The sequence below is a fragment of the Sceloporus occidentalis genome, unplaced genomic scaffold (genome assembly GCF_023333645.1).
Source record: "Sceloporus occidentalis isolate IW3139 unplaced genomic scaffold, rSceOcc1.0.p SCAF_3, whole genome shotgun sequence".
Lineage (NCBI taxonomy): Eukaryota > Metazoa > Chordata > Lepidosauria > Squamata > Phrynosomatidae > Sceloporus > Sceloporus occidentalis.
The window spans coordinates 167,817,596-167,841,138 of NW_028316983.1; the positions used below are offsets into that span (position 1 = coordinate 167,817,596).

The 23,543-nt window shown below is 40.3% G+C and overlaps 1 protein-coding gene across 8 annotated transcripts in view; it reads left to right on the forward strand.

Annotated features, from left to right (window-relative positions):
- The window catches only part of LOC149317082 (E3 ubiquitin-protein ligase RNF144B-like), a 109,556-nt gene that overhangs the window by 30,276 nt on the left and 55,737 nt on the right, over positions 1-23,543 (forward strand). Inside the window, exons 1-2 of one of the 8 annotated variants that reach the window (XM_089516817.1) lie at positions 18,748-19,058; positions 21,005-21,091. The exons of 3 other annotated variants lie outside the window; for them this stretch is intronic. The gene's annotated coding sequence lies outside the window, so the exon portion shown is untranslated. Of the gene's footprint in view, positions 1-18,745; positions 19,059-20,577; positions 20,610-21,004; positions 21,092-23,543 lie in introns of those variants that run through there. 4 more of the 8 variants (XM_089516816.1, XM_089516823.1, XM_089516815.1 and 1 more) reach the window with 4 other exon arrangements.

Sequence of the window (23,543 nt, forward strand, 5' to 3'; positions counted from 1 at the left end):
ATAAAAGCTAAAAGGCACAACTAACACCCACACCCCACAAAAGCCACTCTAGCACGGTTATATTAAAATGCCTGTTTAAATAAAAATGTATTTATTTATTTGTTTATGGTATTTATACCCTGTCCTTCAGCCCTAAAGACTATCATGTCTTAACATGCCTATGAAAGGCAAGCAGGGAAGGGGCCAGCCTAGCCTCCTGTGGGAGGGAGTTCCAGAGTCCTGGGCTTTTTGGTTTGGTGCGGGATTGAAGTGCTCTGGTTTAGGATTCCAAATATCCCTTCCTAAACGCAAATTCCAGGATTCCATAGGATGAAACTATGCCAGTTAAAGTGGGCTTGTAGACCTATAACTGTTTAGTGTGAAAGGGACCCTAGACAAAAAACAGTTAGATTGCAACTCCCATCATCAAACTGAGTTCAAAGTGCAGAATGTGTGTGCACTCAACGCAGTTGGTGAAAGAAGAGGAGGAGGCAGAGTATTGCCCTTCCTTGTAGACCTAGGCAAAAGCAAATAGCTGCAACCTTTCCAGCTTGTGTGTTCTCCTCATTAACTTTTTGCCATCTTGACCACACTCTGATGTTAGTTGGCCACACATATCCCCTTTTTCATTTGTGAAATGTTGAAGGGTATTTGTTTGACCTAGTAGATATTCAGTCCAGGGGTAATTCCAGAATCTAACACTACCAGCCAAAAGATATTGTACTTCCCTCAACAGATTTTTTTTTGTTTGTTTTGCATTATGAAGCAGATCATGGAAAAGTTATGTTCTGGACTGATTTCAGAGCCCCTCAGTGAATGTGTCCTTTGGCTCAGGGATTTGGGAGGCTGTAGTAAAAAAAAAAAATCCATGTGGAGAATTTTTTTTAAAAAAAGACATAAATGATGTTGAAAAAAAAACATTAGGGTCAATGGAAAATTTTGTTGTCTAGGAATCCTGAAAAATTCTACAAATAAGGCAGGGCAATTCGCTTGGAATAATAAAGGCCTCATCTGAAAGCACCCTAGTTCTCCCTAATTGGCTGCAAGTTTCTTTGCTTTTGCCATTTAGAGTTGTCATGCATTTGTGTAATTGCTGAATCCCACCAGGATTCATTTGGAGAAAGTCTTCTTAGCAGTTGTTTCAGCGCTTGCTTCCAATCCTGGTTGCACAGGTACTGCACTATATTTTCATTATGGCAGGAATTCATGCCCATATGTTTGTTGTTCGATCTGTCCATGCTGTCTGGGCAATTCTAGGTGTTATATTAGTAGTTCAAAATAGCGACTTTTTAAAGCTCTGCTTCTTCCTACTTCTTTCTCAGTAGGAAAAGTGACATCGTAGCATAGTCTATTTACAGTATCTCAGAAACAATAGCTTTTACAGGAAAGTGCATGCTTGGAACTAGGAATAACTGCCTAGAGATTACTCACCAATAAAATGTTGGGATTGTGGGCTGTGATTCCCTCCTGGACTTTGAAATGCAAGGACCGGTGGTTGTGTAAATAGCACATATGAATTACCACTGGGAAAAAATCCTCAAAGAATGCAAGTTATTCTTCCATTTTTTTAGTGTGACCAAATGCAAACATATAACTTCGGTCCATGCTTTCCTCCCACACAGACTATGCCCCAACAGTGCAGTTCAGAGTATAAAATTGAAACCTATTCTTGTGTCAGGCTAGTGTGGGGTTGCAGTGGGAGCTGGCCTTAATTGCATATGGATTGTCTGACATGAATTTCTGTGAGCATAGGCAGGTGCAAATTCTCTGAATTTTGATCTTCTGCACACACTGCAGGTGTAAGATTGTGTAAAGAGACACTGAACTATTTGCCTTTGGCACCAAAGCATTTGGGGCCAGTCTGCCTAGTCTGACTGAAAAGAAATTAAATATACACCACTTACACTGAATGTTTAGCAGTGGACTCATTTCATTTGGTATAAGAGAATGGAATTTTTAAGCCAAAATGAGAAATCCTATCATCCTGTCAAGCTTTGTTGACCCAAGAGGGGAAAAATCAGTTGGAGCCTTGCACAATTAATTGTTATAATAAAATTACATGTTTTTCATTGTACAGGTTGAGTCTCCTTTATCCAGAAGGCCAAAATCCAACATACTCCAAAATTCCAAAACTGAAATAGTGATGCCTTTGCTTTCTGATGGATCAACGTACACAAACTTTATTTCATGCACAAAATTATTAAAAAGATTGTGTATAAAATTACCTTCAGGTTATGTGTAGCAATAGCAATAGCAGCTTCATTTATATACTGCTTCATACTACACTGAGCAGTGTCTAAGCAGTAAGCTAATTGCCCCCAACAAGCTGGGTATTCATTTCAGCTACCTCAGAAGGATGCCAGGCTAAGTCACCCCTGAGCCCCCAGCTAGGATTGAACTCACAACATTCTGGTTTGTGAGTGAGTGGCTGGAGTAGCAGCATTTTTAACCACTGCACCACCAGGGCTCCTATAATGTGTATACAAAACATAAATGACTTGAGTCCCATAATTTAATAATAACTTAATTCTATTTTAATTTACAGTTTTTGTCGATTTTACTACTTTTTAATGTTGTGGGCCACCCTGAGTCCCAGTTTTGGGGAAAGGCCAGGTTATATATATATATATATATATATATATATATATATATAATCTCCAATATACAGTGCACCCATGTCATACGTGGATGCACTATATGTGGCTTTCAGCTTACGCCGGAAGAAGCTATGGTGTGCGTGCGAGTGGGGCTCGAGCATTCACAGAATTTCCCTTACGTGAGGGGGTGTGTGTCTGGGATGGATCCCCCGTGTAAGGGAAGGGCATGTTGTATCTCATTATGTATATGCAGATATTCCAAAATCTGAAAAACTCCGAAATCCAAAATACTTTTGAGCCCAAGCATTTTGGATAAGGGAGACTCAACCTCTATTAGAAGTGCATGAAAATATTACAGTGATTTGGACAGGGATAGGCAACACATGACCATGCTTCTTTATGTGACCCTTTCCCCAGTCACTATCACAACTGTTTATTATTGCAGAATTTTGGCAAGGCAGCAGTATTCCAGAACCCAACCAGCTGCACAGTATTCCAGAACCCAACCACTGCACTTTCTCTTTGGTGACAGCCAGTAGGGATTAGTCTGTTGAGTTGCACTGCTGAAAGATGCTTGGAACACCTTTGAGTGGTAGCACCCATCTGGCTCTCTGGAACTTCCTGGGGACTGTATGAAGTTATGTGGTGTTGGTAAGATATAAAGTTAGGCCTTACCTTTCTCAACCCAGTTTCTTGTTTTGGTTCTGTTGGTGGTCTGTTATCACAGAAGAGTGTTTTACCACAAAGTGCTAGGATAGTATCATTTTCAGTTGAAGCTTGTTGTGCAACATTGTTCTTCTGCCTCTGTTCTCCCAGCAGAGGACCACAGCAAAAACACCTTTTTCTAATCTGAAGTAATCTGATAATAACCTTCTTTCCCACAGTTGTTCTGATGGTGTTTCTGAGGCAAAAGTGGCATTGTGAATCATGGCATTTTTGGGTAGTTAGATGGGATTCTGTCTGTGTGGTTTGAGTATCCCTGGTTTGGATTCCAACTTTAGTCTGCTCCTGGTGACTGGGTGAAAAGGAGACCATCTGGAGTTTTGGCCAAGGGCAAGCCAAGGGATGTCCTAAATAACAGTTTCTTTCCTCACCCCCATCCCTGTCTGTTTTGGCTTTCTCCCATCCATCGTTGTACTGTGCTTTCTCAAATACTTTATAATTCTACTGAGATTGTGTCATTGTCTTATGATGGTGTTGCAAAATGCTTTTAAATTTCCATGAATGAGAAATGGTATAGAGTTCATATCTTGTATCAGAATGGGGAAAAACAGTGGAGGAGTGAGAGGAACAGTTGGGAAAGAGTGTAAATTATAATAAAGTATTTTTTTTAAAGGATTTGTAAAAAACTGACAATGGAGGAATGGAAGAGCAGGAAAGGAGTGGAGTAAAGCAACTGCACTCTGTTGGGTGCTGGTATTACAGGATTTAACAATATCTTATGAATATCAAAGATTCATTATGACTATTAGGCTGCCTGTCATTGGGTGTGGAATCTTCATTAATTTACCAACCTGGCCCCCAATATAGTGTGCCTGTGCAAAAAACACACAGGCTGAACTAATAATGGAGTTTGGGATAGGCTAACAGGATGTTATCACACCAGCTTCATAAGGCAGCCCAAGTGCATTTGTGTAGGAAACACAAAGGAGTTTATCACATACAGACGGGATAGGGATGGGATCGCTCCCCCATCCTTATGCTGCCATTAACCCATCTGTGACTGCGATAGCATGAAAGGCTTTCAAATCGTAGCACAATTGTGCAATCATGGCAATCTATTGAATAACCCAGCTTTGGGGTTTTTCTTTTTAAAAACACATTGCATGCGTGCCAAATATTACCTGGCTGTTACCTATCACAAGAAGGAAGGTACAGTCAAGAGTTACCATTGTGGGTAGGCAAAAACAGAAACCAGCACTATTGAGCTGACCTTGCAATGAAAGTGAATGTTATTGTTGTCCTCCTGTTGCTTTTCCAGTCAAAAAAAGTTAGAGAACAGGTTGGTTTGTGCTACATTCCATGCACTTTTGCATTTTAGTATAATGCAAATAGTAAACATCTCCCTAGTTGTTTGTTCTCTGTAATTTCTTAACTATAACAATTTTTATGTAGACTAAACTGGTGTTTAGTCTGGTACAGCAAATAGGTGCCAAAAGTAAGCAGGAAGTATATAAACAGAGTAGAATGTCTTTTGTAAAAGAGACACCGTGTATATGTGATACAGTGAAACCTGAATAAAAAGGAAGCTGTAGCATCTGAAGCTGATTAACTCAAATTATTTCAGTAAGTGAAAATCTGTGCACCCTGCTTGTTTTGAATCTACTGTGCTAATCTCAGGAATGCAGCACTAGGTAGTGGGTGTGGGAGACAACATTCCAAAGGGATTATTCTCATTACCTTTATCCCTGTGCTCTGAATGGGGAGAAGTGTGTTTGGCACTAATGATTAGTGGAGCAAGGAACTGTGAAATATCTTATGTTGCATACTGCTTTTCCATGAAGCGTGATGAGACTTACTTTCCTAAACAGTAAACAAATCTGTGATCATGTATTATGATGCAGGCAAAATCCTTGGTCCACTGGAGAGTATCTGATCTAACCATGCCACTTTCCAACAGGAGTCCCCCAGCACCACCGTCTGAGTTTGTCCCTCCAAGAAAGACAGGAATAACAGTGCCCCCAAGTCCCATCCCAGAGAGTCAGCCCAGAAGATTACTGAAAGCCTCTGAGCGGTCTAGCAGAACCAACAGGAACACACTTCTCCTATTTAGTTTTCTGTGTAGGTCATCCATCAAGGGGACTAAAGCTGTCTCCATTCCATAACTGGGCGTGAAGCCACATTAAAATGGATCTAGATAATTAATCTCATCCAGGAACCCTTGCAGCTGGCAGGATACCACATGTTCCAGAACCTTGCTCAAAAATTGATTGTTCGAAATTGGCTGATAATTATTGAGAATTATGGTATCCAGGGTGGCTTTTTTTTTTTTAAATTAACAGACTCACCATAGCCTCTTTTAGGCAGGATGGAAACATCTCCCTCTACTCAACTGGACAGTGCCCCACTAGCTGCTTCCAGGAAGGATAATGATCCAGTATATCTATGGTGGGTCTCACCACTCTGAGGGTCATGTCTACATCCTTAGGCTGCAAAAACGGAAATGTATCCAATAATACAGGACAAGAAGGTGCCAAGATTACATTCACTGGACTTGTCTGAACTACAACACCCAAATCAGAGTGAATATCTGTGTTTTTGTCTGCAAAGTGTTTTACAAATTCATCACAATGGGCTGTTGAGTAGACTTTGTTTTCTTTTGTGGGTGAGAGTGTAAAGGACCTCTGACCACTCTAGACAGCTTCACTGGATGATATGTGCAGATGCATTGATGGCAGAGAACAATAATTTCATCAGAGCCACCATTGCCACAATACTCCTGGGCTTTACAGTCCAAACTAAATGGAGGGCACCACATTTTAGAAGGCTGGACTAGATGATCTTCAGCTACTTTTAAACCTTTATGGTAATTTAAAAAGAAATAGCCATGTTAGTATCTTGCAGGATAAAAAGGAAGAAGGGAGGATGTTAGCACATCCTGCATACTCTCCACTGTATATTGGGGTCACCATATTCCATACTTCATTTCTGGAACCAGCATATTCTTGAAAGGTCTCAATAACCTTTGGGAACACCAGGTCAGGTTCCCAGGAGAAAAACAGTGAGACCTAAGGCATATGAACATCCAGGTAATACGACAATCAAATATAAATGGATACACTAAATGTACTAAGTGTTCCTCCCTTTCCCAGATCATCGGCATTTCCTCTTGCAATTTAAGACAAAGGTATTTCCTTGAAGGGCAACCAAATCTTGTAGGCCAACCTTTTTTGCCTATTCCCTGTTGTGTTCCTAGACAAATTTACCTGCCCATCTCCACCTGGGGATATCCTGATCCAATCATTGTATTTGTCACACTAAAATTAACATCATCATATGGTCTGGAATCCCATTGTCGATTCCTAGGAAAAGACATCCAGCCTTTATTACCTTACTGCTGGGGGCTAGATTTCAATATATGGGTCTCAGAAACCTAGCTTCTGCATACTCAGAGTACACATACAGTTGTCCCAGGTTGCGCTCCATGCAGTGGTGTCACTAGGGGGGTAGGGTAGGGGGTTCGGACTGCACCAGGTGACACCCTAAGGGAGGGTGACACCACTGCTCCTCAGACATCTGCATTTTGGCAGAAACAGGCTGTGGCATTGGTCTGTATCTCTTTAAAATACTGAAGAGATGGGGTGCAGCTCAGTGGGAGGAGAAAAGAGAGGACCCAGGTTTGTTTGTTTTTAAATTAAAATTAAAATTTAAAAATTTAAAATTAATTTTTTAATTTAAAAAAATCTTTAATAAAATCCCATTTTACCAATTTTTTCACTTTAACTCCATGAAACTGTGTATTGTATATGTAAAAACATTTATTCTGTGCATATGATTCTATAATTTAAAGAAATAATTTAAAGAATTTTTTAATTTTGCCTGTTTATGTCATAGCTATTACCATTAGATTCAGTGATATATAGGAATTACGATTTATATGTAAGTTACTACAAAAAACATTACTAAGGATTTTGTATGGTGTGGTATTAGAGGAGATCACTGGGGGGGAGTGACACCATGTGTTACCACACTAGGTGACACCAACCCTGGTGACTCCACTGGCTCTATGTATATAACTGTGCCACCCTTAGACCTAGTCTGAGCCACTACAGTTTCTTGTGGTCTACCCAGTGGACAGGTACGTGTCACCCCCATACAAAACCCTCAAACTCCTATATCCTGTTTCCATATTTCCATTTTGGTTAGCTCTGAATGCTGTATCTGTGTGGATTGCCATTGTGTGTAATTGCCCTCTGCATTTTTCTAAATTAAACTCTCTTAATTGACCCCAAACCTGGAGTTCTGCTCCATTATTACTGGTATATAGCACTTACATTTCTATACTGCATTGTAGTACTAAGCACTCCCTAAGCGGTTTACAGAGAAGTTTACCACACGGGCCCTGAAACAGGCCCGTTGCGTCCTAAAACGTGTGCCCACAGGGGCGCGCATGGAATGGGATGGGGCTAAGGATGGCATTTTACCGCACACTGGAACACCGCCTTTGCCACTGGACGTTCCAGTTGCTTCCTCGTTCCGTTCTAGAGGGTGCCATTTCTGAGAACGCTTTAAAACAGTTCTCAGAAATGGTGCCCTCTGGAACGGAATGGGGACATGATTGGAACGCCCGGCTGCAAAGGCGGCATTCCAGTGTGTGGTAAAATGCTGTCCTTAGCTCCATCCCATTCCGTGTGCACCCCTGCGTGCACACGTTTTAGGACGCAACGGGCCCGTTTCAGGGCCCGTGCGGTAAACTCCAATGTGTTAGCCAATTGCCCCTAACAATCTGGGTACTCAGCCTATGACAGGATGGAAGGCTGAGTCAACCTGCAGGCCTGCAGAATGAGATTCACAATGTTTTGGCGGCAGTACTGGCATTTAACCACTGCGCCACCATGGCTCCTCAGGCGCAAAAGGTCCCTAAAGCTTACCCAGCCTCTTGCAAAAACTAATTTCCTCAGTGATTAAAGCAACATTGTCATATTTGGTGAGAACCCCCCATACCCCATCTTTCTTTGGGTAACAAGGGGGGTTTAAAAATGTGGCAGCATCTTTGGAAACCTTCATGATTTTTGACTGATGAAGAAGCTAGCTGTAGTGCAGGTAGCATGTATGAAATTATACATAAACTTCACTATCAGGCAGAAAGAGGGCAAGTAAAAAAAAAGTACAGACTGAAGCAGTTTCAATAAGCATCTGCAAATAGATCTTTGTGACAGCTATAGGAAATAAGTTAATGTGTGACTATAAGATTAATACACCCGTTAGATATATTGAAACATAGACCACTGCGTGCACAGTGACCATTCAACCATCTCAATAACTGTGTTTTGTTGTACTATATTATTAGATTGCAGCCTGTCATGCACTGCTGAATGTTGAATGAAAATGATAAATTATTGTTAGTACTGTACTGTGTGTTCTAATATGAGGTAAGTTGCACTCAAGATACATGTATTCATACAATAACATCCAAAATTCACAAAACAGTGATACCTTTTGTGTTGCACAAAATGCACAAAATACATGTTGCAAGCTTTTGACGCTCCACTGGCTTCATCAGGCAAAGGTGGTAAAAATCATACATGAGAATATAAAGATGTAGCTGTTCTCAGTTCAGGTTACGGACATTAATGCAGGCTGGCCCCTCCTCCTTCTGGCTATGTGGGTACTCCAGAAAATAAAATAAAAATCCATTATCCAGTGGAGTTTGGAACTTGCAACATGTATTATGTGCATTTTGGTTGGTCAGATAAAGATATCACTGTTTTGTGGATTTTTGATGTTACTGTACTTTGCTACTTGGCCAACACGACTACCCCTGAATATGCATTTAGAAAGTCACAGAGATGCTTTACCATGGATTGAATGGATCCCACAAGGCCAGCTTTGTTTCATTTGATATGCTGCAGCCAGCCATGCTTGTTTTTGCCATGGATCTACAGAATCTGGCACATTTTAAAGCAGTATGTGATTGTGACAGCACAGGGTTTTTTAAAGCTTTATTTATGAGTATATTAATGCAGAACATTGAACACAAAAACAAACAATATATGGCAGAGCTTCTGAAAGTGCTCAGGTGTTCCACACTAAATATGGATTCAACTGACATGTTACCATTTACTCTTCAGATATCCATTCAACCCATATTTATTTTTCAAAATGCCTACATATTGCATGAATGATATATGTCAAAATCCACATGACTTAAGGGCTATTTGAATTATATGTACAGAAACCCATGTGATTAAAAGCTGTTTGACTGTACAGTATCTCCAGAACTGCTTGCTGCTTGTCTTTTATGGGAGGAAAATCATTGTTCAGTTACTGTGCCCAAGATTTGTCTGAAGATGTCAGTAGGAGAGATGTTACTGGTTTAAAAACTTGCTGACACACTTGAGTTTTAATATAACTGAAGGTTTCCATGGGTACATCTCACCGAGGAAAATGACCCAGGGCAAGGACATGCAGGTAAGCAAGAGCTACCCTGTTGCTCAGTAACTTCCAGGAAATTCAATGAGGCAAAATAAATAAGACACATAAACTGGAACACAGTTAAGGCTGAACCCACACAAGGGCTGTATCCCAACTCCAGTGCGCAGTGCCCTGTCCCGGTTTGACCCTGTTAACATCACACTCACCCATTTTAATCTGAATTTAAATTGGTTTTGAAAGCTACACAGTTCCCCTACCTTGAAGTCATCTCATACAAAAGGGTGTTTCTGCTGTGGACTATCACATGGGGAAAATTAGGAGTTTGGATGGGCATTATCCCATGAAAATCACGCGATCGTGGTGAAGATTTTCACACGACATTGCAATTAAAGAGGACTTATCTCAGCAATAAACAGGTATTAAGCAGCAACAAATCATTCATGGGGAAATCCCGTGAATGACTTGTCGCTGGTTATTACCTGTTTTTTGCCAGGTTAAGTCCTCTTTAATCGTGATGTATGTGAAAATCTTCACGATGATTGGACAATTTTTATGCGATAATGTCCATTTAAACCCCCGATTTCCCCCATTTGATAAACTCCAGAGTCCATTGTATTGGTTTATTTTAGGTCACACGACCGCAGCATTTTTTTTCTTTCTGGCTTGCACGTGGATATCCATATATTCACATGTCCATATAAACCAATAGCCTTTTTTGTTTTCCTATGATTCTTACTGCCCACCTGCACTCCTACTGGATGGCATGTATACGGTTCCCTCGCCCCACTTTCCTTTCCTTTTCATTCCCTATGTAACCCCGAGGACCTCTGCATCCTGTATCTTTATAAATGTGTCTGTCTGTCAGGAGAATTAAATGCCTCATTCAAGTTTAGGGCATACAATTTAAAGCTCCCCACATGATCTATCTTCAAAATTAACAGGATTAAAAAAAAATCCCTACAGAATGGAACAGGTAGTTTGTAAACCTATCAGTCCCAGTCTAGCAAAAATTACAGTCTGATCCTCCCTGTGTTCCTTTGAATCTATTTCCCTCTGAGTCCAAAAGAATTTATTCTCCAATAATGCTGTAATCCTCTGCAGTCTTACCTGGGAGTAAGTCTCACTGAATTCCATGGGATTTACATCTGTGTAGGAACTTATAAAACTGCATATGTAATTAAAAGAAGGGCAGAAGTGTCATTGGGGTTGCTTGGGGGTAATTCACGAGGGGGAGGGGATCAATCCCCAATTGTTCACAACTTGAGGGTGGTGGGTGGGTGGGTCCCAAAGGGTTTTACTTTGGCATCCAGCTCTGGCAAGTGGGGTGCTGACATTTTTTAAAAGTTCCGTCTATGTATGTACAGTGGGCCCTTGGTATCCACTGGGGTTTGATTCCAGGATTCTCCACCCATGGATGCCAAAATCCATGGACACTCAAGTCTCATTAAATACAACGGCATAGTAAAATGGTATCCCTTATATAAAGTGACAAAATCGAGGTTTGCTTTTTTGAATTTATGTTTTTTAAAAAAAATATTTTCAAGCCATAAATGGTTGAATCCCTGGATAAAGAATCTATGGGTTTGGAGCCTGGCTGGGTAATCTTTGGCAACTCACATTCTCAAAACCTCAGAGAATGGAAGATAAGGGCAAACCTCTTCTGAACAAATTTTGCCAAGAAAACTCTTTAATATGTTCATCCTGGGGTCACCATAAGCCAGAAATGATTTGAAGGCATCCAGCAACAAATAAGTACTAAACAATGGCCAGCGATATGTACAGTGAATCCTTGGTATCTGCTGTGGTTTAGTTCCACCCCCCACTTCCCACCCTGGTGGATGGCAAAATCTGTGGATGCTGAAGTCCCATTGTAAGGGTAGTAAAATGGTTTCCCTTCTATGAAATGGCAAAATCAAGGTTTGTTTTGGGGAATTTTTTGCAGGTGGAATATGTTCAAGCTGAGGATGGTTGAATCTGTAAGTGTAGAATCTGTGGATATGGAGGGCTGACTGTACCATATTACATTGTAGTCATGGAAAGATGTGTGTATGCATTATTTGTATCTCAATATGGGGCAAAATCAAGTGGCAATTCTACTGGACTTTAATCTGAAACTCATTTGACATCCTAGCCCTCAGGAGAAGGAAGCAAGACAAAAGCTTAGTTCTCTTAATAACTCAATTTCTGAAATAAAGGGACAGGAAAAGTAATCAGTTTCCCGAGCTCCAGCCTGTGAGCTGAGAGTATTATTTTTTTCTGATTATAGGGCTTTATGTTTGATCTTTATGACAGCAAAAATGATCTGTTTGCCAACACTGTGTTTTTGATCTTCCTGATGCAGCACAGTATAACATGATTGCCTGGGATTGTTGAAACACTAGGTAGGTCATCAAGGTATGTAATTAATTGTAATAAGATAGCATCACTTCTGGTTTACTGTCAAACCCAGATATGTATTTTTAAATTAAATGAGAACCATGGAAATCTAAGAACACAGCTAAGAATATGTTACTGTTTCAGTTGCCTAACCATGATATTATGCAGCCTGATCCTTTGCCTGTCTAGTCAGATGTAAGTCTCACACTATTTCTGTAACTTATTCCCAGGTAAACATCCATAGGACTCTAGCCTAATTATACTGTTAGTTGGAAACTTCTTACATAAGTAACTTAGGGAACAGCTACAAGTCCTTTAAATGAATTAAACTGAACATATGGAAGGTGGCAACAATCCCTATCTTGATCTCTCTCCTTTCCCTTTTCACACTTTCTCTAGATATTCTGCATAACATCCATGTGTGCATGCATCATTTCCTCTCCTTGATTACAAAGTGTATGTGGATACGATTATACATTCCTTGACCAAAGAAAGGTACACTCCATCTATCACGGATGGCTATCTTCTTCCACTGATCAAACAAATTTAAGAGTAATGGACATAGAGTGGTGTGTGAAGAATGGGATACCCACTTAGCCAACCACATCTTCTGACTTAACCTTGACAATCAATGAGGTGACACTTGTTGCAAATTGTCTTCACATCATGCAATGATATACAGTGACTATCTCTGCTACCTTTTCCCACCTGGTACTCTCTAGATGGTTTGGGCTGCAATACCGATTTGCATTAATCACCATGGAAAGTGAGGTACACCATCCAGATTCTAGAGCGTACTAGGTTGATGAACGCTGATGCAAAGAGTCAACTGAATACACAGGGAGAATTGTTCCGTGCATAAGTGCCAAGTGGAAAGGTTTACAAAATAGAACATAAAAGGAACCTGTTGTATCAGATCAGAGACCTTGTGTTCTCTTTTCACAGTGGACAGCTAGACATTGATGCAAGACATGACTGAACAGCACCCCTCACTTGTGTTTCCTAGCAACTCATGTTTAGAGCAATACTACACCCAGTGCTAGTTGATGAGTAGAGACTGATAGCCTTATTCTCCATGAATACAGGCGCACATAATTGTTGATTGTTGCAAGTACTTTCTATAAATTTATATAACAAGTATTTTCTATAAATTTATAGAACCATGTGGTTAAAAGTGGTTGATTTGGTGATTGTATCATAATGTCACAATATTGTTCCAATTTGTAATGTCACAATAATGTTATAATATTGTGCCAGTTTGTAATGTCCCAATAACTTTTGTTTAGTATGAGAAATTACAAGTTACCTACCCTTCAGAGTAAAAAAAAAGTAGTTTTGGAAACAGAAAAAGTTTATTTAAATTTATTTAAATAGATTTTTATTTAAATTAAAAATTTTATTAATCAGAAAACACAGTCAGCCAGCTAGAGATGTCACTAAGGAGGTGCAGACGCAGAGAGGATATACACCTGGTTGGGGTGGTAAACCCGGAGGGACTAGCATGGCTACTGGGTGAGAAAGTGAGTCGTCCATTTCTTGCTCGCACTGCAGCGGACCCACTGAGTGGGCCTTCTGGAGGCCACAGTGTCACCTCCCTCAGCAACAGCTGCTGCTGGGGGTAACTGTGCCTTTTGTTCAGAGTCCAGCATGGCTGTTTGGTGAGCAGCCACACCAGACCCTGAATGGGACCTCCGGAGGCCACAGTGCCACCGCCTCCTCAGTAGTGATCATTGCAGTGTATGGTGCAGCTGCTGGGTGAGTAGCCACACCGGATCCTAAATGGGCTCTCCTGAGGCCAGTGTACCACTCCCCTCAGCAGCTGTTTGGACAGGTGGGTGGCTGACCTGGGAAGGAGGGAGGAAGGGTAGGGCAGTCAGAATCTCCCCACAATGGGTAACACCAACTGCAGCAACACCACTGCAATCAGCTAAAATGCCTGTAACGTATTGATAGCTAAGTATTTTTGATAGCTTAGTATTAATATTTCCAGACTTTTTATCTTCTACTTATGCCCTCTCTGCTTCAAAATCATATTCTGCATTAGGAGCCCTGATGGTGAGGTGGTTAAATGTCTGTACTGCAGCCACTCACAAAACACAAGGTTGTGAGTTCAGCATCAGCCAAGGGCTCGAGCTCAACTCAGGCTTGCATCCTTTCAAGGTCGCTAACATGAGTTCCCAGTTTGTTGGGGGGCAATTAGCTTACACATTGTAAACCGCTTAGGGAGTGCTTAAGTGTACTGATAAGTGGTTTAGAAATGTACTTGCTATTGCTATTACGTTTCACATGATAAATGTCACAAATATCCTGCTATTTGAAAGGAAGACTAACTATTCTGGTATAGGCTATTACAATTGCAATTCTGGATATTCCACATATTATGTGGGTGAAGACATCAAAATGCCCAGGTGAATGAGAAGAGTATTTCTTAAATTATTACTCGTCACTTATTTATCCGTATTCTGGAATTGGCTATTACAATTGCAATTCTAAAGGCATGACATAAAGTGTTTCAAAATAATATGCTGTGTCTCCTATGTATCTGATAGATGTCAACAGCTTGCATTTACTGACTAATTAACTTTTTAAAACGGCATTTATTCTCTTTGCAGCAATAGTATTTTGGAACTGTGGATAGTTAGATGTCTGATAACAATTTAGAACTGTGTCCTCATTATACAGTAAAATGCCGGACAGAACAGCATCATGTTTCTCAATTTAGGTTGTAATCCTGTATACATATACATAAATTTTACTGAACTCAATAGGACTGATTTTCAAGTACTGTATTCTTTAATATGATTGCACTGTTAGCTGGATGGATTATGTATAATTGCCTAAAATCAAACTACATGAAAGTTGGCCTGATGTGAGACTTCTCCAAAGCTAATTTTGTCTTTTTTTCACATTATTATGTGGTAAAGACATCAAAAAGACATCAGGTGAATGGGATGGGTATTTTCTAAATTATTGCTCATCACTTTCTTTGCCCCAAGTGAATATAAGTTCTTATTTATCTGCATGACAATGTTGTGAAATGGATTAGCAGGCTCCTTAAGAATGTTGTGATTGAACTAGTGATCGCATCTAACATTGTCAAGACCATTAGTTGAATGTTGTGAGCTTTATCTTACTGGTAGCTCATGTCTACCAACCACCAAGGGCCTATTCACACTAGATAATTAGGGTGCTCTGTTATTCCACTTTAACTGCCATGGTTCAATCCTATGGAAATGCTGGAGTTTGTAGTTTGCTGGGGTACTAGAGTGCCCTGGTTGAGAATTCTAAATACCCCTTCCTAAATGTAAATTCTTGAGGTTCCCAAAGGATGAAACCATGGTTGTTAAAAGAGAATAATTCTACCGTACTATAATTTTCTAATATGAAAGGTCTCTAGGTCTCCATTTTAAGATTTGTGGCTAGTAATAGGCCCGAGCTATATTGGGCTTTTTTAACATTTAGACATTCTTTCCTATGTTTGTCTACTAGTCTTATTGGATTGTTGATTTTTACCTGTTTTTTCCATATATGATGGATCACATATTCAGAAAGAAATGTATTAATAACTTCTAGCCAACTCTGTTTTAAATATGAGAAACCAGAATAATCCCGCTGGTGTGGTTATTCACTCGTATCTGCTCCCGTGTGTTACAGCTGAAGTTTGTTAGTACTGTACAGAGATTTTTTAAATTAAATTATTCAGTTTGATAGGCTGTACTTCACAGTTGAACACCTTCTATAGGAAAGTTTAATTATGATTTTAGCTCAAGGGTGTAATTAAAGTTTTGAATCTACAGAATAACAATGATATTTTAATAGAAATAGGCTGTGATTTTGATTTGTTGGTAATAAATGGAAATGAAACTCACATGTTGGGAGGTACTAACAATTATAACTTGCACAAAAATACTGCATAGAGAAACCTTCTTACTTTGACCCACAACAAGAACAAATGAGTGTATGTAATCACATGTGTGCTCATATATGCACGCACAGCTAACCATGTTCATTCCTTACAAAAGGCACTCTGTTCTTCACCACCTGGAAGAACCACATTGCACATACTTTCCCTTCAACTTATAGTCATCTCACTGTCCCTTAACAATCTGCAGACAGACTTTTCTCCTTTCTTACCCAACCCAGCCTGCATTCCTCAGGGATTCCCTACTATACTCATTCTGTAATCTCAGACGATGTTGCTGTCTGGCTGAAACTACTCCTGCTGGATGTCTTTGACAATGTGTGTGGTTTGTGTGGGCAGAAGAAGACACGATACTGAGGCAGACACCATCATAATTTCAGCACTTTCAATTTGCTCTTCTGATGATATAACTTGCATTGTTAACACAGGATATGGCAAGGAGGAGATAGTGTAGGTTTTACATTTCCATTGGCATGGCATTTGAGTGCAAACCCAGCTCAAATACTAGGCATTTAAATATCTCTGGGTTTTTCCCCCCAGTGTCTGTATGCATTTGGTATCTTCAAATTACAAGCAGCCTTGTAAAAAAGCCCACAAAAGCTACAAGCCTGAAAAGTTATTTATTAGACATCTGGGAACTGGTAGAGTAGTAGCAGAAAACGTCCTACAGCATCCCTTTGTGTTTTTATGCTGGACATAGAGAATGGGTTTCTCTGCATAGAGCAGTATGCCTGGTTTCTGTGCTGGATTGGACTACAGATGTAGGGCAGAAAGGGTTTTCTCATCTCTAGAGGCAGATGCTCCCACATCAACAACTCAAGAGAAGTAGATTTGACCTAGACAAAGAGCAAGGGGAATCTTCTAGAAGGAAAATCTAAGGAATCTCTGATGAGGAATCTGAGATATGAAAGAAAATTCAAATTATCTCTCAAGTTATCGAAAGCTACTTCACTATGGTGTTTTCTTGGCATGATTTGTTCAGATGGGGTTTGTGATTACCTTCCTCTGACAGAGTCTGACTTGCCCAAGGTCACCCAATGCATTCAAATTTTGGCTTGGCTATGTAAACCCACTGGGGGACCTTGGGCAAGTCCCACTCATTCAGCTTCAGAAGATGACAGTGGCAACCCCCTCTGAAGAAACTTGCCAAGAAAACATCATGATAGATTCATCTTAAAGTCGCCGTAAATCAGACACATCATGAAGGCACCCAACAACAACTTCCAGAGTCGTACTCCAGTAGTCAAATGGCTATATTCTGGGAAGAGAGATAACAAAGCTGTAGGATGGTATGATTTCACAAAAAACATGTGATACACATACCACAGAACTGTTGTTGTTGTGTGCCTTCATGTCATTTCCAATTTATGGCAACTGTAAGGCAAACAGTTGGTATTTCCTTGGCAAGAGCCTTTGCCTTCTTCTGAGGCTGAGAACATGTGACTTGCCCAAGGCCACCCAGTGGGTTTCATGGCCAAGCAGGGAATCAATCCCTGGTCTCCACATTCATAGTCCAACACTCAAACCACTATGTCACACTGGCTCTCCATCACACACCTACACATAGATAATTATAGATTGCTTATTAGGTGATATATGGAGCTAGCATGGTTCAATGATTTGAGCATGGACTATGACTCTGGAGACCAGGGTTCAAATCCTGGCTTGGCCATGTAAACCCACTGGGTGACTTTGGGCAAGTCCCACTCTATCAGCATCAGAAGATGACAGTGGCAAATCCTCTGTGAAGAAACATGCCAAGAAAATCCCATGATAGGTTTGTTTTGGAGTCATCATAAATCAGACACAGCATGAAGGCACCCAACAACCACTTCCAGAGTCCTGCTCCAGTACTCAAATGACTATACCATGTTGTCTTTCTTGCTCCTAAATGCCTTTTTGGGGGTGTGCGGCAACTTTGTCATATTTCAAAGTTATTTTAGGTCCAGGAGGAACATTATTTCCAACAGGAATTAATCTAGAAGTCAAATTAGCTTACTTGCTAATTAGCTTACTTGCTGTTCACCGCTATGATCTTTGGAATAGCGGTATATAAATAAAACAAATTATTATTATTATTTATTAATTTGTGGTGGGTGCCCTGTGGCTGCTTCAGGGGCCCTAGGGTGTGTCTGCAGTAATGGAGACAAGTTGTGTTATCACATCCACAGCAAGAACACACATGGAGCAGCTTTGCTTACTCTAGCAAGCTGGGGAGCTGTGTGAATGCAGTGTAATAGTGTAATATTTATGGTATGTATGAGGTGAAGTTTCCAAGAGCAGATCACCACTACAGATTATTACTAGTACAACACAATTTCTTTAGTTTCAGTTTACTTTAAGAAGTCCTTTGGATTCTATATCAGAAGCAGAGGCAGTGTGTCAACAGAAAATCAACAGGTATGGCCCTTTGTGGGGTCCTGGGTGTGTTGCATTTCTGCCTATCATGCAACCATTAAAAAACCATTAAAAAACTGGCGCTTGCTAAAAATAAAAGGCAGCAATCCTATACTGGGCTTTTGGCCATGTGAAGGTTTTTTTTTTTTAAAAAAATGCATTTTTAAAGGATTAGAATCTTTAGTCACATCTAGAACTGGAATTGTACGTTTGCCCTCTGGTGTTATCTGGTCAGAGTTCAGAGGTAATGTGTCGTTCTGAAGAGCAAAGCAAGTTGTGGTATGTAGCAGCTAGGCTGGGGGAGGGTTAAAAATAATCACCTGCCGTTGAAATGAGCCTTGGGAAGTAGGAAGTGCTGCAGCTCAAGCTTCCTGTATAAATAAGTGTGGCTTTCTCACAGCTACAGCATATGTGTGGCGAAATGCGTTTTAAGAGATAATGGCAACATGCTCCTAATGGTAGGGAGGAGATTATTCCTCAGAGCCCTGAGAGGGTTGGACGATGAGTTCCTTTTTAGATCTATAATGTGTCAAGCATTCAGGCTGGGGGAGAAGGAAGGAAGTAAAAGACAAATATGTTTCTTCAGACTTTGAGCGGCTGCCGGCTGTGACATGTCGTTGAAGCACTGAAGTGTGAGTGAAGCTATTGAAAAGTCAAACGCCTGGGAGAGAATTCTGCTTTCCATCCACAAGGTATGCTGGAATGATCTGCGTTTCTTGACATCAGGAGGTGTTAAATGAGGGCGGTGGGCTTTTTATGTTCAGTGCTTAAAGGGAAAAGGGGAACTAAGACACCCAAACCCACTTTTGCACATGATTTTAATGTAAGGATGCCACGCTGCGTAGTTCCTAGGAAATGGTTTGAGACAAACATGTGTCTCTTAGATATTAAATCCCAGTGTCAGGGTGGTAACTATTTATTGAGCTCTTTGGAAAAAAGAAGCAGGCTGGTTTTATCAGTATAACATTGCAACCTCCCCTGCCCCCAAAAGAGATACCTTGTTAGATTATTAAAAATGTTCATTTTATCTGTGTGGTAGCAGAAACAGAAACCGTGTGGCATTATTATAAATGTATTAACTTGAAATAGAAATCAAAGTTTTGTATATGTAAAAGGACAATCTCGGGATTGTGTCTTGTGTCATCTGACTGGTAGCACAGTTCCATATGCATCTTGTATGGGAGAAATACACAAGATCCTAGGGACACATTTATTTGTTTGCTCTAATTGCTCTAAGTCTAGGACTTTAAAACAGAACATTAAGCTGGCAAATGCTGCATGTGTGGTGTCCATATTTTTACTTACTCGTTGCAGATTGATTATCTTAAGTAATAAATGAAGTTCTTTTATTTATGTGTCTGAATATATCAATAAGGATACAGTGTCTCCTTACAGGGGTTTCAGTAGAAAGTTGCATTTGGTGCTTTGCCTGCTGTGAATAATTGTGTGTGTGTGTGTGTGTTCATACTTTGCATAATAGTCAGGTATCTGATCTCAAATTCCACTTAATATGCTGAAAGATTTAAAGAAATTCTACTCAGCATGGGATCTTGTGCCTGGCAAATTTCTCTTCTGCTTCCTGCCATATCCACCTTAGACTTGTGCAAGTGATCATACTGGGTAGAAATGTACATGTGGGAAGAGAGGATTTGACATTGCACTTTCTGGCCCTACCTATGGCCTTTGCAACTTCTTCACAGGGAATTTCATATCTATGCAGGTGATTCCTGTTTTCTGTTTCTGCAAGGCACAGACCATGTAATCTAAACCAACTGCATCAGAGGTCTGCTTCTGTAGGCCCTGGCACACAATTTACTGACAATTCTCTGGGCATATACTGGATGTCTGGTGGTTTGATCCCCATGCTGCCTTCCATGTAAACATTTCTGTGCATGTTGCTCATCTGCACAGGGTACTTGACAAGTGAATGGAGTGGACTATCAACTGGCTAAATATTTCTACTCTTGTACCAATCTGAGAAAACTGTGATCCCCTCTCCCTGCCCTCCTTCCCCTAGCATCATGTTCTGTTCTTCACAATTCTGGAGCAAACTGAATGGATGTATTCTTCTTGGGGATGTGTCACTTAGTGGGTTTTGCCATTAATTTCCACCTTGGCAGTGTGTGTGTCTTCTCTACTCACCCCTACATGAACTTCTGGCTTCCTATGCTATTTCCTCTCCTGTTTTCAGTGGAAGAGTGCCAGAGGTAAACAGAAAGGTCCACCCAACATGATGACCACAGGTAAAACCACAGGGTGAAATTTGTAATTGAGTCTGGAGAGGCATTAGCAGACTTGAATCTGTCTGAATGTTCTGGTATACTGCAGGCTGATTGTTACATGAAGCACAAAAGGTGCAACTAGAAAATTTGACTCAGTTTATTTTGATTCCAGGTCAAATTGTCTGACCCAGAATGCAGTACTGGCTTGGATTTACCAGCTGCCAGTATTATGGTAGCTGTATTTGCTTGGGAAACAAAGCCTTAATAAATAGGTTCATAAGGGAAGGGCCTGAAGGCCATTATAAGGAGTAGGCAGGGACTGCTGCAGGGAGCCATAGCTTAATTGTGGCAACTGGAATGTCTGGATGGATATGAATAACCCTAGATATTTCTCTCTCTCTCTCTCTCTCTGGCAGATATTGCATTTGGATTGTTGTACAGTTTCTTGAGGGACTGCCCAGTTATTCCTGCGTATCCACCACAGGTCATAGGAATTTAGTGTGGTAGGAACATTGCTTTTACTTTTGAAAATAAACTCCACTTGGCAAATAGAGAAAATTCAGTTACCCTGATCAAAAGAATGATGGCAGATGTTCTTACCAAACAACATCAAAGCAACAATATATTATTTTATTTTGTACTGGCTCAGTTGAACAGAATAGTAGAATTTCTGCCCTTCAAGTCTTTATCTCATTAAAAATGTAGTTCTGAGTGCTGTTAAATCATTTGCGTAAGTTTGCAATGTTCAGAAATGTTTGCTTAGCTTCCTGTGCCAAATAACTTTGTGTTTAGTATTCATAGTCTTGCCTTTCACACACCAGGTACAGGCTTAGAAGGGACTTATTATGTCTTGTATACAAAGAAATGAAATACTAATTTTTAATTTTGAAAGGATATAGCCAAAACTTTTTTGCTGGAAGTAGTCATTGTTTGACTGTGGTTTCATACAAATTGCTTGTTGTGTGTCACATTACTTCCACACTTTTAAAAAGCCAGGGCCCTAGGCTAAGGCTTCTTTAACCAGAGGCATGCCTGCAGCCAAGAAGTGTTATGGAGGACCATATGAACAGGGCAGGGTCTAAGCATTACAGCATTAATGCATTAGATATAAACACAATTCTTTTGATGTGTTTGAGTCTTGGTTTTGTAACCAAGCCTTCCCCAATCAAGAGCTCTACAGATATGTTGTATTATAGCTCCTGTGACATCCACCCACTAGGCATGCTGGTCAGGACTTCTAAAAGTTCTAATCTAAGGCTGCATCTGCACTGCAGAAATAATGTAATTTGACACCACTTTAACTGCTAAAGCTATAGAATTCTGGGATCTGTAGTTTTGTGAGACATTTAGCCTTCTCTGTCAGAGAGCTTAGATGCCACAACAAACTGCAAATCCCAGGATACTATAGGATGGAGCTATGCAGCTCAAACTGCATTATTTCTGCAGTGCAGATTTAGTATAAAACATAAGGAGGGCATCAGATTTAGGAAGGAAATACCTTTGACCACTGTTACTCTAGATCAGTGATTATCAACATTTGCTCCTCCAGATGTTTGGTGAGTTGAAGTTCAAAACATTTAGAATATCAGAGTTTTAGAACTACTGTTCTAGACCTTTGTCTAGAGGCATTCATCTTTTTGATAATTGTAAAAATTAGCACTGATAAGGATAGCACTGAATTTCTTTCCAAACATCATTGTTATGTTCTGACGTTTATACAATGACTTTACAAAGGCTGATCCATAGTCAAATGCAGTTTTGGGTGGGGTACATATCCCACTATTTTGTCCCATGTCCCATTCCACTGCAGTTAATGAAAAAGTATTGACTGAATTTGTAAGAGAAACAAAGAAGATAATTCATCTCAGAAAGCGTGTGTGTGTGTGTGTGAGAGAGAGAGAGGGAGGGAGGGAGGGAGGGAGGGAGGGGGGACTACTGCAGTGGTCTGTACATTGCTTTGGGGATGGCACTGAGGTAAAAACCTTTGTGCCTTTTGAGAAGAGATGGCAAACACAGAGAGGCATGATCACGCTGCAGCTCTATTTTTACAGGCTAAAAGACTGCACTGAGCTTTTGTTTTCCACTCACTCCCACTTAGCAGTATTGATTTTTTCAATATTAGGAAGCTAAGGACTGGTTTAATGTTGTGTCTTTGTTCCTCTTCTGTAGTCATGGGAATCATGAAGAAACATTTAGAAGTGTATGATGTGAGTAATTCAAAAAGCAATCTTTGGATAAGAGGCAGATGTGTGTCCCTGGGCTCAGAATGCAATCTGCCCTGGATTGCATATTATTCCCCCTAAGAATCAGGTGAGTGGCTTGGGAATATTCCTGAAGCCAATCCTATTCTTGGATATACAGGTGGTGAAATTGCTTTCCATCAATTTTGTTGATATGCCAGCTGCACCTTGAGCATAATGGATCTGGCCATTGTCTTTCATACTCTAGCAACCTCAAGATTAAATGCTAGCAAAGTTCTCTGTGTGTTCACTGAAAGTGACTGATCCAGAGTAAGATTCTAACAAGCCAGTGATGCACATAACATTTATCAACCCTGCTTGCTTCCTTTTCATTTTGGCCCCAATTCAAATAGCTGGTATTGACCTTCAAAGCTATATCTTTGTTTCAGACAGATGGTACTGATAACTATCTACTTTCATATGAATTTACCTAATTGCGCTTGTCCTTTTGGAAGCTCTTGTTTTCAGTTTATGGACCTGATACTGATTGATGGGTTCTTCTTACTGGCATTTCCCAGAGTTCCTTTCCCTTGGTAGTCTCACTTGACCTCTTCACTCTTAAAATTTATGAGACACATCAAGACCATTCTCTTGCATAGAACTTTGGAGGAGGCAAAGGCAGAGGCCATGAGTTTGACTTTATCCCCAGCTGTTTTTCATATGTCTGTATTTCTGTTTTTCTTGGTCCTGCTTCACTAAGCGCTGTGTTTTTATA